Source organism: Ambystoma mexicanum, chromosome 12 (genome assembly GCF_040938575.1).
Source record: "Ambystoma mexicanum isolate Mex_15411 chromosome 12, UKY_AmexF1_1, whole genome shotgun sequence".
Lineage (NCBI taxonomy): Eukaryota > Metazoa > Chordata > Amphibia > Caudata > Ambystomatidae > Ambystoma > Ambystoma mexicanum.
In genome coordinates this window covers 453,207,227-453,225,273 of record NC_090936.1, presented here as the reverse complement: position 1 = coordinate 453,225,273, position 18,047 = coordinate 453,207,227, and the positions used below count along the sequence as shown (strand labels likewise).

Genomic DNA, 18,047 nt, shown 5'->3' with positions numbered 1-18,047 from the left:
ATACAAACATACCTATATGGCATTACCGCCGTGTTTTTGGGACTATATGTGAAGGAGCATTCGGACACAATTAGAATACATTGGGCCTCATTACGAGTCAGCCGGTCCGGAAAGAACGGTAGTGATCAATCCGCCACCACCGTTTTTTCCGGACCGGCTGATTAAGAGTCCTGCAGGCGGGAGGTGTCACTCCCGGCAGGTCTGACCTCGCGGGTTTAACACCACCCGCCTGCAGGCGGACATGGAAACACCGGCCACATTACAGCATTGGTGCCGGTGTTTCCACTTCCCCATTCCCATGGAGTCCTATGGGACTCCATGAGAATGGGGATTAACAGAATTCCGCCTCCGGAATTACCAGATCACCGGGGTTGTAATGCCCCGGTGATTCCGGCAATCACGGAGGCGGAATGGTAATACGAGTCCGGTGGTAACCTGCTGGAATTTCCGGCACGGTTCCCGTCGGACTCGTAATGAGGCCCATAGAAAGCATAGTGGGTCATAGCGGCCACAACGTTATAGTTTGTAACTTACGTGAACGTTACATCTGCAAGTTCTCCGTTCCTCAGAAGTAGCGTTGTTTTCTGCACCTGTAGCGTGACTGCACCATGCATTGTGCACTTTGGTGATAGAGACAGCGCTGCCAAAAATGCAATATAGTTTTCTCAGAGATGTAAACAAAAACTGCTATGACAAAATATGCGATAGTGCTCCAAACAGGTCCGCCAGAGAGCTGCGCGGTGGGTGTTCGAAAGGAATAAAATGCCTTCCATTGAGTGCCCGATACTCTTCACGTGGCTGGAACGACATCTGTGTATGCAGTTCTTAAAATAGAGGACGGAGGAGCATTGCGGCCTCCGCCAAGGCTCTCCACAAGCTGACTCACTAACAGAGAAATGTGTTTGTAGGACTGATGCTCTAATCACTGGCAGCTTTTCGGCACGCACCGGCTTAAGAAACACAGCCCAGGATTACTAAACTGGGGTTTCATGACATTAAACCCTGCATCTCAGACAGGATGACAGTGGTGTGTATTTCAAGGACCCTAAGCCCTCCGTCGAAACCAGTCTGACAATTGGGGGGGGGGGTGCTCCAGGTCGCAATGTTATTCAGTAGACAGTCTCGTTTATATTTGCAAGATATCTTGTGAAGTGGCAAAGTGCGTAGATCAGTTTGTGGGAGTGGATATCGCACCCACTTGGGTGCTAAAGCCGTCTCGGTTGTGTGGGTTCCCAAATGCCCTGGCACCAGTTACCTGCTTGAACGTTCCCTCTCACAACACTCACAAGCTGTCAGTGTTGTTGTGATTGGAAAACCCTCTCTGAACAGAGACATTTGAATGTTTTGGTTGAAGCCCTCAGGGTCAGTCTGGGGGCATTGAAGTGGGCCATCATGAAGCATCAAGCCTGCATGAAAGTTCTACAAAGCCCTGAGGTTGTGCTCCAAGCAAGTGTCTTCATTGATGTTTTTCAAGCCAGACCTGCCAATTTATAGTAAATAAAATAAATCGAATACAAAACAGCTTATTGAATGCGCTCATTTCAATTAATGATTCATTACAGACATCGATTTCTCGTAGTGCTGTCTTTTGGAATCAGGCCAAGACAATAGGGGAAACCATTATGGCTTGTGCATGCAATTAAACAGAGCAGTGAGATGGAGGCAGGCACTTTCCGAATATAGATGGACAGTAGAACAACAAGCAGATGCCGCAGCCTATAGCGTATTTGAACTCAAAGCAAACATGTTTTTTTTTAATTATCTTCAAAGGCACTAGACCTGTGAGGAAAGGACCGACTGAGGTAAAAAAGAGATGACTGCACCGGAATTTGTGAGTTGCAATTTCTGTCTTACTCCACAAAATGATGGTGTAGCGCCTTGCCGAGAAATGTGAACAAATTTTACTCTGTGTGTTGTGAATTGGGCCATTAAAGTGTCACAAATTGTCCATCAAAATTAGCCCACAATGACCTGTTGTGCTGGCCCTTTTAGGCATTGCTCCATTCTCTTATAGGTCACCATGAGCCTGCACGTAGGTTCTGTTAAAAATCCTACAATCATGTTTGAGCACATAAAGCTTCAATTTCCAAAGAATGTGCTGGGTTTTTGGATGTTCCGTGTCGAGCCAAAGTAATCTTTTCAAAATAGTGCCAGCGAAACAGATATGGCGGCACATGCTGGCTATACAAGGCAAAGTTCCCAAAGGTGTGGGAACTCCCGTCCCCTGCACACTATCAAAGGCCGGATATCAGCCAAACCATTACTCTATAGATTTTAAAATGTGCACATTCAAGCAATTTCAAAGCTATTATGTTAACCTGACTATTCAAACATTCATCAAGAGAAATTTTCTACTTTAATGGGAAACCCAACATGTTTAGAGTTTCGAGACTCATCCTCAGTGGTACTCTATTGTGAAGACTGTTGCAATTTAACAAAAAGAAAACGCAAATGAAAACACTTGAAGATGCTATTCTTAAAACATAAATCTTTTACATTTTCTCAGGATCACCTTAAGCTTGATTATTCACCTTTTGGATACAAACTGCAGTGAACCTCTCGTGGGGTGTATAGACTATGTCCAGGTTTATTTCATCTGGTATAACCAATAATCTGGAGGAGACAAATGTCAAATCTATTTTGACCTCTATAATAATCAATTGTGTAGGTCCCAATCTAAGTGGGGGCCATATGTTCTAAAAAGAACAAACGGGTCAGTGAGTAATCTATGTAGTACCACTGTGCTGATTGTGGCTAGAACTGTGCTGTATAGTACTGTCAAATTTAACACATCATTCCTCATGGGTACTGTTTCCAATATATGTAAGGAAAAACAGTTTCTCCTTAGTTTTAAATAGATTACCATTGTTGTATCCTTTAATGTATCATGAAAAAACATCATAATATATTGGGTGTCTTACCCATTTAGTCTTATGCAGATGTGTAGAGATCATATCAGGTGTAACTGGTTATGAAATAATCTTCTCAGTCCATAAGCATGAATTGATCCTCTAGTACCACAAGAATGTATGTCTAAGAGTATAAAGGGGAGTGGGCAATGCTCTTAAATATATAGACAGAGCTATGATGAATAACTGGTAATGAGCATCCTAACAAAAAACACAAAAAAGGAAGAAATTGTTGGATGTAACAACACTGACTTCAGGAGAAGAGGAGAAGAGGAGGTGAAGGATCCACTAGGTAAACCAGACAGTTCAGGTTCAGCATATTAAGATAGTGTTTGAGACATGGTTTTCCACTCATGACTTGAAAGGATTGTGGCGATTGGGGCCGTAATAGAGAGAAATGATGCATGTCAAGATGGCATTGTTACCCTGCAGGAGAACACTAAGCCCATTGAAACGAAAATGACAACCTTGCACAAATGCTTTTCAGTGTTGCCGGACAAGGATCAGGATCAGGATCTGGAGAACCGATCACCAAGGCAGAACCTAGGGGAGGAAGGATAGCTCAGGGGCAATACGGCGTCCATCTTTAAACCCAAGATGGCGGCTCGATCTGCCTGCTGCAGTCTAGCTGACCAACTCCCCAATGGTACTTTGGCGCCGCCCCCTCTACCGAACACGGCATATCTGACTCTGATATGATATGGTATGATATGGCATTTGTAACGCGCCTATACACAAGTGTTTCAAGGCGCGACGAGGCAGGGAGGGGGGAACAAGGGGAAGACAGACAACGATCCTACTAGGCCAGGTATCATTCAGACCGCGCAAGTGCAGGGGTAGGGGAAGGGAAAAGTGCAAGGGGAAGGGGAGGCGGAAGTGCAGTACAAGTAAGTAGAATACAAATAAATAAATAAATAGGGCCAGCTGGTGGCAAGTGCAAGGTAAGTGCATACAAGTGCTGGGAAGGGGGGGCTGTAGGGATACAGAGACAGTCCCGCAGTGCAGGGGATGCCAGGGAGGCAGTGCAAGTGGAGAGTGGCTGGGCCCAGGACCGAGGTCGGTGAGAGTGGCCCAGTTGCAGATTCAGTGCAATTTCAGTTTAGAATTTAGCAGGGGAGAGGGACAGAGAAAGCAAAAGCGGAAGGTTTTGAGGTGCTTCCGGAACCGGAGATGGTTCTCCTCCAGTTTCAGGGAGGCAGGAAGGCTGTTCAAGAGGGAGGCCCCTGCCGCGGAGAAAGATCTACCCCCAGCTCATTGCTTTGAGAAGCGGCTGACCCTGAGGGAGTTGGAGACGGATGAGCGAAGGGCTCGGGAAGGAAGATATTTAGGAAGAGAGAGTTGAAGGTATTTTGGCCCAAGGCCCTAGAAGGCCTTGTGGATAATGCAGAGGGTTTTGAACTTAATCCTCGCAGCCTCTCTCAGCAACGGGCGGATGCCTTGCTACTCTTTCAAGTAAACGCTGCGTAAGTATGGACCTAGGCTATCTGTCTCTCTGTCCGAACTACGATATCTTTTGTGACTATTTTTCCCTTTCCTGTCTTCCCGACACCAGTTCTCATTGACTTCCAGTCCCAGAATCGAAAACTTGCAGACTTCACAAATTCTTACCTTTACGCTGACTTCTTCTGGGTTTCCACAGCCTTTCAAACCCGATCATTCCTCGGCTACCTCCGAGGTACGAAGGGCAGGACCAATTCTTCCGTTTTCTACGCATAGCAAGGGATTACTAAATTCTGAAACCTTTCAATCTTTCAGTCATCTCTCGCTCTCAGAACTCCCAACAAGCATCTGATAACTCTTCCGATCCACAGTTCAGAATCAATCCCGCTCTTCACTGCAGGTTCCTCCTCGCCGATATACTTACCCATGCTATCCACTCTCATAGCCCCGTCTAACTCGTACAATCTTCGTAGTTCTTCTTCCCAGAGCCCGAGTTCTTGATCCATGTGTTATACTACACCACGGTCTGCTGTAAAGAGTAAAACTCATCTTAATTTCCCTCCTTTCATAAACCTTGTTTATACACTATTGTAACTTACTGGGCCTCATTCCGAGTATGGCGGTAAGGGATAGCGGCCACCGCTAACGAGAGCAGTGGCGGTAATCCCTTACCGCCATACTCCGAGTTCCCTTAGCGCCATGGTGGTTTTAACACCTGCTTTTAGCAGGCATTAAAAACCATGGCGCTAAGGGACCTTGATGTTAATTACGCCACCGTAATTTACGGTGGCGTAATTGACGCCTTCCCCACTCCCATTATGCCCTATGGGGCAAGAATGGGAATGGGGAAGGGTAAATGGGGATTGGGGAATTACCGCCCCGCCAACCTTGGAATGGGGCGGTAATTCCGCCAACCACCAAGGCGCTGCCGGTCCGGGTACGGCGTCAACCAAGGCGTTAATAGCGCCATTGGTTAGCGCCGTACTCGGAATGAGGCCCACTGTGTCGTTTTTCACCTTTCTGGTTAGACCTTACGATTGAACAAGTTTTAAAGCAGTGGCAGCCTAGAAAGACACACGAAGCAGACAAATCCACAGACTATGCAGGGTTTTATCCCCCCATGAGGGTTTCCCTGGGGTCTTTCCATGTGGGGTGTTTCTATCACGGAGGGAGAGGGAGAGTTCAGGGGAATCTCTATAGCATCGTCTATTCCGACCTACGGGTACAAACGGGCTCCAGAGTGCTATTCTTTCGGTGAGTCCTTGCTAAAGATTCTGTCCTTGTCACCTGCTATTGTCACATGCTATTGTCTAATGTGTTAGATCAATACCATATATATAAGTGTTACAGCTTTGAACTTTCAATCCAAACGTTTTTTTTCCTTTAGCCACAACAAAGTTCCATGTAGTTAATTGCAGGTGTTCAATCTAAAATGCTGGTTGCAGACATCTTACTTCATAAGAAATTCTTTTTCCAGGTTGAGAAGGGTAAGGCAGACCCAGATGAAGATATATTTTGGTGGTGGGATAGGTAGGGGGCCTCCACCTGCCATTGATGTCAAGATAAGCTCCCAACCAAAGATATGACCCCTTTATCTGTAAATTGATGAGGGTGAATTGAAAAGGAGAGGAGGGCGGAGGTAATAATGGCAGGGGAAATCAACTGAGTGCCTCAGATATTACTCGATTACTCTTACATCTCATCATTTGTATTGGTAGGGGGTACATCAACCAAATTAAGAACTAGAATACAGAGTCTTGTCTTACTAGATGCTTGGCAGAACTTTCATTGAGGCAGGAAGGATTATTCATTTTTTCTCACCAACATTGCGCATATCGAGAGTTGATCTTATATACATTTCTTAGAATGTAATTAAGAACTGTGGGTATAGCCAATGTTTCCATGTTGGATCATAGCCAAATGTCTCCTGATAGTAGGTTGAGCAGAAAATGAGGTACAAGTTGGAGATGGAGGATGTTTGATATATCCTGAGGAATTCTGTTCACATGAGGAATTGGACAATATTGTTACACATTTTGTAGGGTGAACAATGCCTGTGTTATGTAATGGATGATGATACCTCTCTAAAGGCTATATGGCTACAGCAATGAATGTTATTGTATTGCAAACTAATATCACCTCATGTAAACTCTGATCCTGTAATGAGATTGTTAGGGAAACAACCTGTGGTGAAAAAGGGCAAAAATAACAAGTTTATAGACTATTTGAGGCAATCTTTAATGGCTATTGTTAATGATTTGAACATACCAGAGTCAAATTTCACAGATTCACCTGATATAGAGAAAATACTTAAGAAAAAGAGTAAGACATCAGATAGTACTCAGGTTATTGATAATCTTGCTAACAAGCAAAGATACAATAAGTATTCTCATCAAGCTTTCATCCCTAACTCCCCTAGAATGTATCTAAAAAAACATGTTCAGAAGACCTGAAGCCTTTTATATGTAACTCTGGCTAAACATCTTGCCAACCAGAGAATATTGTGGTGCCTGGCAAGGCTGCCTGTTGGCAGACCGTCAATGTAGATGGTGCCATAGGGAAATTGAGACCTGCCATCACGTGTTGACGGGTTGTCTGGCACTAAAATCACAATACTTAAGAGGCTATAGCTCACTGGTAAATAGGTTGGAGAATACTGAATTGGACCAATTCTGGGCAACGTTATTTGGAGCACACTCTTTGGTCATGACAGCTGCAGCATATTATGTCTGGAAGGTGGCTTTGAAATTGATTGAGTAGAGTCAATGAATGTCGGATAGACTGTTGTGGGCCTCATTACGACCCTGGCGGAACGGGTTAAACGGCGCCGTAAAAGGCTGCAGCGCCGTTCAACCCGTTCCGCCACATTACAAGGTCACCTCGTGGGACACGTTAAGCACGCCTGGGAAAACCAGGCGTGCATACCGGGTCCCGCGAGGGGAAGAGGGAGCAAACAACGGGCCATCTCGTAATGGCCCGTTGTTTACTCCCTCTCCCATTCCCATTCAGCCCTATGGGGGCTGAAATGGGAATGGGGATGAACCGTGTCCGTGTCCTCGAGTGAGGAATTACCGGGCCATCCGAACTCGGAATGGTCCGGTAAGTAACTTGTAATGAGGGCCTGTATCTTATATTTTAATATTTTAAACTGTATAAGTTGTAAGTGCTGTTTATATGCTATGATGAATTTTAAATACTTAGGGGGTCATTACAAGGTGGGCGGTAAGGGATACGGCACCGGTAAGGAGACTGGTGCCGGTGATCCCTTACCGCCCTATTCCAAGGTCCCTTGGCGGGGACCGTAAGAACGTGTGGTCTGACCATACGTCCCTTACGGGTGCCGCTAAGGGGCCAGGGTACTAATAACGGTCTTGCAAGTCGCGAGCCCGTTATTAGCACCCTCCCCATTCCCATTGGGCCCTATGGGGGCTCAAATGGGAATGGGGAATGGCATGTTCAATGGGGACTTACCGGTCCTGCCAGGGTCGGACTACACCGGTAAGTCCCCATTGAACTACACCAGTGCCGGACCCGTTATTGGTGGCATTCATGGCGCAAATAGCGCCATGACTACCACCAGTCTCGGAATGAGGCCCTTAGTCTGTTTTTGTCTTTTGTAATTTTAACCTTTTTTCTAAATGTTTTCTTTTGTAACTAGTTCTATGCTTAAGGTTTGGAAAAAACGAACCAGATGGACAAAAAAGCAAAGAGAACTTGACATTTTTTGAATAAGGTACTATATGACACATGCATAGAAATGGTGACAGCATAAAGAAAATTAAGACTTATTATAAATGAATTACGAGATCAGGTGGTACATCTTTAAGCACTAAAGATTTCACACCAGGTAGACATGAACAGGGATTTTCTGATTGGAAGGTTGTATGATTTAATGAAATGGGGAATGTGTTTTATATTGGAGCCTTCAAAAGATTTGAGCAGTCAAAGACAGAGTTTGGTGTTAAGCAAATGGGCCACATGGGGTACCTTCAACTCAGACGCTGATGTTTACAACCAATTGATCAGATTGGCAATAGTAGGTCCCCTACAGAGATGGAAAATATATTACAGGGGGCAAGATCCACAAAGGGTCTCATCTCAGCTATTTATAAGGAACAAATATCCTTGATTTTCACCAGTAAGGAAAAGCACCTGTTAGCATGGGAAAGCAAGCTGGAGGTGGAACTAGAAGAACATGATTGGTTATTGTGTTACAGAAGGATTGACAGAATGTCTTCCATTTTACAAGCCTTGAGTCCACAGTATAGGTTGCTATACAGATGGTACAACATTACTGGAATGTACCATAAAATGTACCATGATAATTCAGGAGAATGCTGGAGAGGTCACATAGTAGAAGGGACACATCTCCATGTGTGATGACCATCTCTGACCCTAGAAGCCTTGTATAGAAGGTCAGGTCAGGTTGGCCATGTGTAAGATAGTGGGATATCCCAGATTCTGCAGTTCCACTCTCATTTTATTGGAAATGATCAGGAATGTTCATGGTCTGGAGGATCTTCCCAAATATGCATGTAATACTGCAGTCATTCTCAGCAGCAACATGGTGCATTCCAAGACTTTAGGGCAAGCATGATGCCCCAAACCAATTCATATGTTTGACAGGATGGTGGCATTTACTAGTGATGGAGTGAATGTGCAGCTACATTTTATGATATTCAGCCTTACTTTCTCACTGCAGCAACAAGGGACTATTTACATCTGATGTGTACCACAGGATTACAATCATTTAGATGCTTTGACTTATATTCCTCTGGAGAGTGTGTGTAGTCATGTAATGAGCTATGTGCTGCCCTGATTGGGAGAAAGGGGTGAGAGGGAAGGGGGTGGGAGTTTGAGAATATACTGTTCTGTGATATGCAGCAGTAGGCTTTGCTGAAATAAAAGTGGTTGAAAAAGAGTGATATTGAACAGAAAATATCAAAAGATATTACGGCCACACAAGTAAGGTAAACAAGTTGATCTGCCAGGTTCAGGAATTAAGCTGCTCTTTGATAGAGCGAGAGATTGAGAGAGAGGGAGAGAGAGATAGACAGAGACAGACAGAGGCGGTAAGGGGGGTGGTAAGGGGTTAATGGCGCTGGTAAAGGTGCCGGAGCCGCTAACCCCTTACCACCCTATTACGAGGTCTGCTTGCAGGACCTGCTCAGGACTCCTGGTTTTACCAGACGTCCTTAGCGGATCCTGCGAGCGGCCCAGCATGTTAACAACGGGCCTGTCATTAACGGGCCCATTGTTAGTATGCTCCCCATTCCCATTGAGCCCTATGGGGGCTCAAATGGGAATGGGGATGGACCGGGTCCAGGTTCCCTGAATGGGGAAATACCGGGCCCAGCAAGGTCGGAATGGCCCGGTATTTCCCCAATCAGGGAACCCGGACCCATGTTTGGGGGTAGCCATGCCCTTTTTAGGGGCATGGCTACCTCCAAACTCGTAATGAGGCCCAGAGGATTTAATATGAGTGTGTGTTAGGAACAAATGCAGGCGCTGGTCATTATCATAGCAACCATTCATAAAGTAACCTGTCTCTGCAAACGTGCACTACATCAATGAAAAGACTTATGAGACTGACACAGTAGAGATGACCTGAGCGTAAAAGGCCTGCAACTTGCCACAAATAAAGCCCCAGAACCACAGGAGCAAGGAATTCCTCTAGATTATTTAACTAAGGACAAGGTCCTCCAAAGCACAAGAGAATTGAACATGAAGGCCTTCCAGGGACAACAATTACCAATCGTTCAGCATGTAGCTCCAGTTACACTACAAACGCAGTTTTGGTTTCAACTGAGAAATTGTGACAGTGTGAAATAAAATGTAAATTAACGTACCCATTTATGCTTGTGGTTACCTGTGACAAAAAGAACACACAGAGTGGCTTAGGTGTAGGCTTCAGCCAAGAATCTTGGGCTACAGGTTGCAGAAAGCCACAGAGATAAACCTGGAATTCCGTGGTGAAACAAGCCAGTGGGCCAGAAAATCCAAACAGGAGCAGTGACATAACAGGCAGCCCTGAGGCAAATGTTTGTTGTAGATACCAGCACTAACAGATCGTTTGTGTTACAGGTGGTCTGTTTGTGAGTGGTCTAGCATGGATTAAGGGTGACAGTCTTGGGACATATGGGGAATTCAGCTTTGCGAATATTGTTGTGCCACATTTGTTTGATACATATTTTTATTTGCATTGGCACCTGACAAAGTAATGGCATTCCATTTATCAAAGCAACCAGAAGAACATTGAAGCAAAGCAACGAATGTCTAGATGATCAAATCTAAATTAACAGCCAACTAATGTACCAAACTAACTTCCCCTTTCCACAACTGACAATGAGCTGAACAGGCATCATCACAAAGTGATATATAAGACATATTTTATGACAAGAGTCGAATCTAATGAACACCAAGTGAATAGGCCAAGAGAAGACAATCTTGCAAGGCAGGTAAGTGATAAATCATTCCGTTCTGCAAAGGACAAAGAGGAGTGCCACATTTCCCTTAACTGCTTTAAACGATCATGCAAGAGAAATATCTTTCACACAGCAACACATTCCACACACAGAGCAACACATTCCATACTATTTTCACCATTCTAAATCCCTGAGTGACTCTGTCTGCCCTTGAAGGTGCCTTCGAAGGAAAATGTATCACTTGAATTGATCTTGAATGCAAATGATATACCCATGAGACAGGCAGCTCCCGAATAATTACATTTGACTATCACCTCTCCCTTGACAATTTGGAGAAGGTAAACGCAAAAGGCTTTCAGTTTAAGGCATCCCAGGATTAGGTGTTGTAAGGGTGCAGAAGTGGACGCGGGACACAAAGGTAGTATGCTTGTTGACATAAACATTTATTTAACAGAAAAATAAGGAACAAACCCTATCTGTCCCTATAACTAAGTGGGGTTTCTCTGCCTCAAATAAAACTAAGGATGATGCCAGGACATCCGTCAAAATCAAAATAGTCCACTGTCCTGTGTCCCAAACCTATTTCCGTCCCTTACACTTCAAAAGAAAACAAAAGAATGGGTTATACCCTGATATCAGAAGCATGGCTCCCTCCTTCTGGATGTTTTTTAGACAGTTTGCAAATGATGGAGGAATAATCTCCTTCCCCTGGCCTTCACTAGGCTTTTCTCTAAAGTTCACACAAGGTGGGAGGGAGTCTCCCTTCCCATGGCCTTCTCAGGCGCTTCTTTACAGTTCCACAAAGGTGGGGGAAATCTCTCCCTTCCTCAGGCCTTTCTTAGGCTGTCCTTCAATAGTCTCAATGTTATCTTGATTTTATACCACAGGATACATCTTTCCTCCTCTGTTCTTCTCTTGACTTTTGCCAAAGGATATTTCTCTCTTACCCTGGTCTTCTCTTGACTTTTGCCAAAGGATATTTCTCTCTTCTTCCTCTGGTCTTCTCTTGACTTTTGCCAAAGGATATTTCTCTCTTACCCTGGTCTTCTCTTGACTTTTGCCAAAGGATATTTCTCTTTTCCCCTGGCCTTCTCTTGACTTTTGCCAAAGGATATTTCTCTCTTCTTCCCCTGGTCTTCTCTTGACTTTTGCCAAAGGATATTTCTCTTTTCCCCTGGTCTTCTCTTGACTTTTGCCAAAGGATATTTCTCTTTTTCCCTGGCCTTCTCTTGACTTTTGCCAAAGGATATTTCTCTCTTCTTCACCTGGTCTTCTCTTGACTTCTCTTTGTGGGTCCCATACCTCCTTCTCAGGTTTATAATGGGCCTCATTACAAGTTTGCCGGTCTGTAGCAATGGTGCCGGTAAGCTACCGGCACCGTTGTTACCAGACCGGCAAACTACGAGGTCTGCTCGCGGGTGCCTTTCCGCCCACCTGACCTGGCGGGCAGACCAGCACCCGCGAGTAGACCTCGACATATGCACCGGCACCATTCATGAATGGTGCCGGTGCATCCGGCCTCCCCATTCCCATTGGGGCTCAAATGGGAATGGGGAGTAATAATTACCGGCACCTGGCAATGGGTATTTACCGGGTACGCTGGGGCTGTAATGCCCTGGTAAGTCCCCATTGCCGGGTGCTGGTAAATTCATGACTCTGGCATGGCTACCGCCAGGGTCATAATGACTCCCCATGTCTTTTAATCAGGCCTGGTTCACTGTCCTGCCAGGTACTGTCTCACATGTACAACTCCTTCTGCCGAAGGTTATTTCTCTCTTTGTTTCCCTGGAATTCTCTTGACTTTCGTGTGGGTCCCTGACCCCCTTCTCAGCTTTATAATATCCCTTAATGAGGCCTGGTTCACTATCCTGCAAGGCATTGTCTCTCAAGTACAATTCTCCAATTCTCTCAACATACGGGTTCCAGACACTTATTCTTTTTTCGTGGGTCCCAGACCTCCTTCTCAGGTTTATAATGTCTTTTAATCAGGACCAGTTCACTATCCTGCCAGGCATTGTCTTCTCTTCTGGTTTCTTTGGGATGCCCTTTCACCCAATATGTCTCTATTTTGTTTCTCTGGTCGGTCCCACTGGGATGAGAAAGATGGTCTCTCACTTATGCCCAAAAACATCCTCTAGGGGTTCCCAACACCTTCCTGTCCCCTTCCACGTACTTTCTAACTTGGTCCGTGAGGGTCCCGGTCCTCGGCAACACCGGCAAGTTTCTCTGGCTTCCCCTGGCTCTCGCAGTCTGCTCTCAGCTTTTGGTGGCTCCGTCATGCTGGTTTCTCTCTGCACGTCGAGTCTGTCATGGAACACTCAGTGGGCTTCCTTCCTGCCACCGGACGTCGGGTATTCCAGCCTTCAGGTAAGTTTAGGCTTCTTTCAACCTTTTTTGGATGCCAGATTTCTTCTCCAGGTGTCTGGGTCTGCAGCGCATCCTCTCTGTGCCATGTCGCTTCCCAGCACGATGCACCTCTGGGGCAGGGCTGACCCAGAGGAATGCCTTTTGTCAGTTTTTATGGTTAGTCGGCTTTTGAATGTTGGATGGCTAGTATGTTGGTCTAGATTCTGTATATGGTTCTTCTTTGCCCTGCTCTTCTTCGTGTCAATGCTTGTGGGGCCATGTATTCTCATACTTTCCCCACTCGTCATTGTACTGTCTATCTTATAGACAGGGCTATTTTGTATGAAGTAACTAGCAGAGGAAAGGGGATACATAGAGTATGGGGATGCTTGGGCTCTACCTGTGTTGTGTGGTGTATGATGTAGGGCAAAATGGTGGTTGACATACCGCATTGTCACTCGATAAACCTCCCCTCTCCTACAGAGAGGGTCCCCTCTCATGGGATCCTCCTGCTAAGTACCAGCCCAAGGGGAACTATTGGGTAGAGGCCTCACCTCTCTGGCCCCATGGGAAGGGTCACCCTCCCAGGGAGAAGTAGCACATCAAGGGATTCATCACAGTGTCCAAACAACCTGACCTCCGGATAAGTGTCATAGCAGTTCTTTTTAAGCATTACAATTGTGAACATACAACGCCTTTTATCTTTCTATGCATATTATATACACATCAGTTGAGAGCAGAGGGAAGTGCAAAGGGCAGGTGACTTAACAAAAACCAGAACACATCTTTTGATTCTTATCTGCATGGATGAAATTGCAGGCCATGAAGGAGCGGTTCAGACATGTTTCTCTGAACTGTGTGCACTGAGCCTAACAGAAACAGCACATAGTAAGATGAGAAAGGGTTTTTTTCTGTTGATTTTTTTTAATTTTCTAAGGATTTATAGAGTGCTAGAAGTGACCTGGCAGAATAAACTGCACCTGGGCGCAGATGACAACCCAACAAAAAACACGTCCTATCCATAAGTGAATTCGCCAGCAGAGCTTCAGCCTTTACCCTATCACAGAAGCAGTGTAACAGTCTTTTTAATAGGAACGTTTTGAGGGCTTTTCGAAAAAGAATGAGATCTTTCATGTTATGTAGGTGCCATCGTATGGAATTCCAAAGTCTAGGACCGCAGACAGAGAAACGCTGGTCTCCAATGAAGGAGCAGCAGGACGGTGGTATGACCAGCAACAACTTAAATGATGACTGAAGCGGTCGAGTTGTGAGGTATAGTGTTAATTTGTCAGCAAGTAGGAGGGGTGCAGGATTGTGGAGGCATCTGAAAACTAGACATAAAATCTTAAAGATAATCTTTTCCTTTACTGGGAGCCAGTGTAGAGGTCTGCAGAGGGCTGAAATGGCTGCTGAATTAGGGACCTTAAAAAGTAGCTGAACAGCAGCATTTTGGGCTCTCTGGAGTCTGGATAATTGATTCTCCAGATTGCCAGCAAGTAGACTATTACTGTAGTTCGGATGGGAATTGACCAGGGCACTGTGAGGAATCCAGTGGAGTCATCACAGATTCCCCAGCAAAGACCTCCTCCGATGTGGCCAGGGGGCGGCAGCCAGTACTTGATCCTGACCCTGGCTGTGGTTTTATGAGGGAGGATCACATGGGAGGAGACAACTACCAGGGAGAGTTTGGACTCCAATGATCAAGATGCAGTATTCCCCCGTTTCCCATGAGGAAGACCCTCTGATACCCAAATTCTCAATGGCCTATTGCCATTCCAGTCAGGTGTCCACCTTTGAACCAAACAACCACAACTCACTCCTAACTTATTTTGTTTCTGATGTGCCTTTATATGAAATCCATAAGAAATACCATTTAAGAGTTAAAAGTTTCAAGACAACTATGAACTGCAATTCCTATAGCCACCCAGGTACTGAGACGAGGAGGAGGACAAGGGAGTTTGTGGAAAGTGACAGATTCTTGAAGTTCAACATGCAGGCTAGTTGTTTTTCCAAACCTTCAGTTCGCAGAACATTTAAAGCTGGCAACTACACTGCCAAGTTGAGCAGTGTAGGAGGAGACGTTGCCGCCCATGCAGAGGCTCAGGAACACGAGGCACACCGATGGAGCTGGTGAAACGGAGAGAACCGCTGATACAAGGGAAGTACTACGTGCAAGCAAGTAGGGCCGTGGAGATGCTTGGAGCCACGCAGGAGCTCCTGGAGGTTGGGCCTCTCAATGTGACAGCATTCTCCACCCTGGGCCAAGAAGGAGAGTTAGTGTGTGACGGCGTAGCTGCGCAGGACGCAGGGAGAACGTCTGCAGACTCTGAACTGGAAAGCGGATGAAGGAATCACACCGGAGAGGAGCAAGCAGTGTCAGAGATGCTGGAAAGAACCAGTGAGTATGCCTAAAGCAGATGGGGACCCCAGGGCATTCCGACAAGCGCACCAACAAATGTTTGAATGCTACAATATTGCTGATGCAGAAAATGCATGAAGTTTGCTTAAATGCAGTCAAGGTAAAGTACAAATTCAGCACCCAATGAGAAGAATGTTTGAGTGCAGACAAGGCAAAGTTCAAAGGCCAAGTTTATTTGAATGCAGACAAAATAAAGTATAAATTCAATACAATACTCAATAAGAAGAATGTTTGAATGCAGACAAGGCAGAGAATGAGGGCAACCTCTAATAAAGTAAAGATGCATGCGATGCCAATGTGGGGAGAAGATTGGATAAATATTACCGGAGACAGATATACCAAGTACCTCATTGTATATGCTGTTGTGGTGTAATCAAGAAAATGTGATAATGAAAGAATTGTGAAACCCATGAAGATGTCTGGCAGGGGAGTATACCAGGTGATTTGAGACACCTTAAGAAATGTCCTGGCTGGCGAGTACAACAGAGAGATGAAATTGTATAGAGATTCCCAGCAGGGTAGCATCCCCAGGTAGTCTGCAAAGTATGATATGATATGATATGGCATTTATAACGTGCCTATACACAAGTGTTTCAAGTATCAGAAATACTACAGAACAAGAACTTTGTGAGTCCAGTGAACACACAATAGAACTATCTGCTAAAGAGACATTTTTGTCAGTCTATCTAAGAGTAGAGGGGAAGGGGAACAACCTCTGGATCCAAGAGTCTTTACCTTGGAGAACATTTTCGGTGGAGTCATCCTTTATGCTTTTGGTTTTGAACACTTTTTTGCTAACATCAAGACAAAGACATTTCCCTGCACCCTTTGTTGTTTTGTTTTAGTGTGAGGGTCACTATAGCTGGTCTGATAGCACAGTGATTAGAGTGCTCGCTATGACATCTATGCAGAGCCTACTGACTCAAGTTCAAATCCTGGCAGGGCCAAACTCAGCCTTTCATCCTTCTGAGGTCAATAAATGAGCACCACACATCGTGGGTAATAATTAGCAGCGCTCACATGCCTGAGGGTTCGTGGGCGCTATATAAATGCTAAATTATTATTATAATAAGACGTTTTAGACACAAGAATGGCTTTCTTTAATAACTGACATCCTGACACAGACGGACCCTTAGCTTTAGTTTCCAGGTAGGTACATTTCTCTTTAGAATAGAGCCAAAGAGGTATTATCACAACCCCTTGTTATTTAATAAAATGGCTGATTTTGAGAATATGACAACTTTGTGGCCGGCTTTAATTTCTGGCCCCTCACAGCACCCACTAGCGTAGCATGGTCTTTTTGCAGTATAAAGGGAATGCAAGACCCAATATGCGCAATGAATAAAAGACCAATTGCACCTTGGTGCCAACCTTGTTTTCAACCCCAAGATTGTCTTGCCAAATAAAACCCACATTTTTTATTTTGGATGCAAGATGAGACTCAAGCCCAGAAAGCTAGAAGGGGAAGCAGTTTGGAAGCATCTGTCAGCAGATGTTTGGGTCCAAACAGGGCCACTTCTGTTTTATTGGCATTCAGTTGCAGCCTGTTGTGGGACATCCAGAGATTAACTTCATTCAAACAGTGGTCAATTCTCTGGAATGAATCCTCACTGTTGCCGACTTTCAGAAAAATCGGAGTATCGTCTGCAAATGAATGGAAATTGCCTAAAAATGTTTCATAGGGGTTTCATATAAAGATTAAAGAGGAGAGGCGAAGTGTCCTGGGGGACACTCAACTCAGTGAGAGGGTATCTAAAAGGAATCCATCACATTCAACTTGTTGAAAGCTGTTAGACAAAAAGGAGTTGAACCATACCAAAGTCTGCTCTGAAACTCCCTCTATTGTCCATAGGCAAGCGAGTAGAATGCTATGGTCCATCGAAGAAAAAGCTGTCAAAAGGTCCAGCATCACAAGGAGGGAAAGTTCCCCCTTGTCTGAACAATCAAGATGCTCCTCCCACACTGCCAGCAATGCTGTTTCTGTGACATGCTTCGGGCGGAAGCTAGATAGGAAGGTGTCCAGGAGAGAATGTTCCTCCACATGATCCTGGAGCTGCTTAGTCACAATTTACTCCAGCATCTTTCCTGGCCAGTTAAAGCCTGCAACTGGACGATAGTTTTGGAGGTCACTAGGATCAAGATTAAGCTTTTTGGATTTGGCTTTGAAGAGTGCTATTTTGTAGTGTTTCAGAGCCATTTTAACATTCCATGCCACATGCTGGGGTCTCCACTTTCTCCAGAGAGATTCCAGCTATCGATATTATTTCTTTAGGGAGGCTAAGTGTTGACAGTATGAAGGGTTGAATAGTTTTTTAGTTTTCTTCTGAACTAAAGGTACACATTCCGACCAGATAGATTCCCAATAACCTACACTCTTGTCTAAAAAACTACCGTTCAACTTCAGCTGTGTTTTCTATCTGTAGATGCTCATAGAGAGGAGCATTATGCATGCATATTTATTTTCCTAGTAACTTAGGATCATAGCAGTAATAAGATGGGAAACCTAGT

The 18,047-nt window shown here is 44.9% G+C and overlaps 1 long non-coding RNA gene across 1 annotated transcript in view; it reads right to left on the bottom strand.

The window, feature by feature from the left end:
* LOC138512974 (uncharacterized) overlaps positions 1–771 on the bottom strand; it is a 59,949-nt gene extending 59,178 nt beyond the window's left edge. The window contains exon 1 of the long non-coding RNA XR_011281643.1: positions 535–771. This is a non-coding gene — a long non-coding RNA (uncharacterized lncRNA). The remainder of the gene's footprint in view (positions 1–534) is intronic.
* Positions 772–18,047: the final 17,276 nt, after the last annotated feature.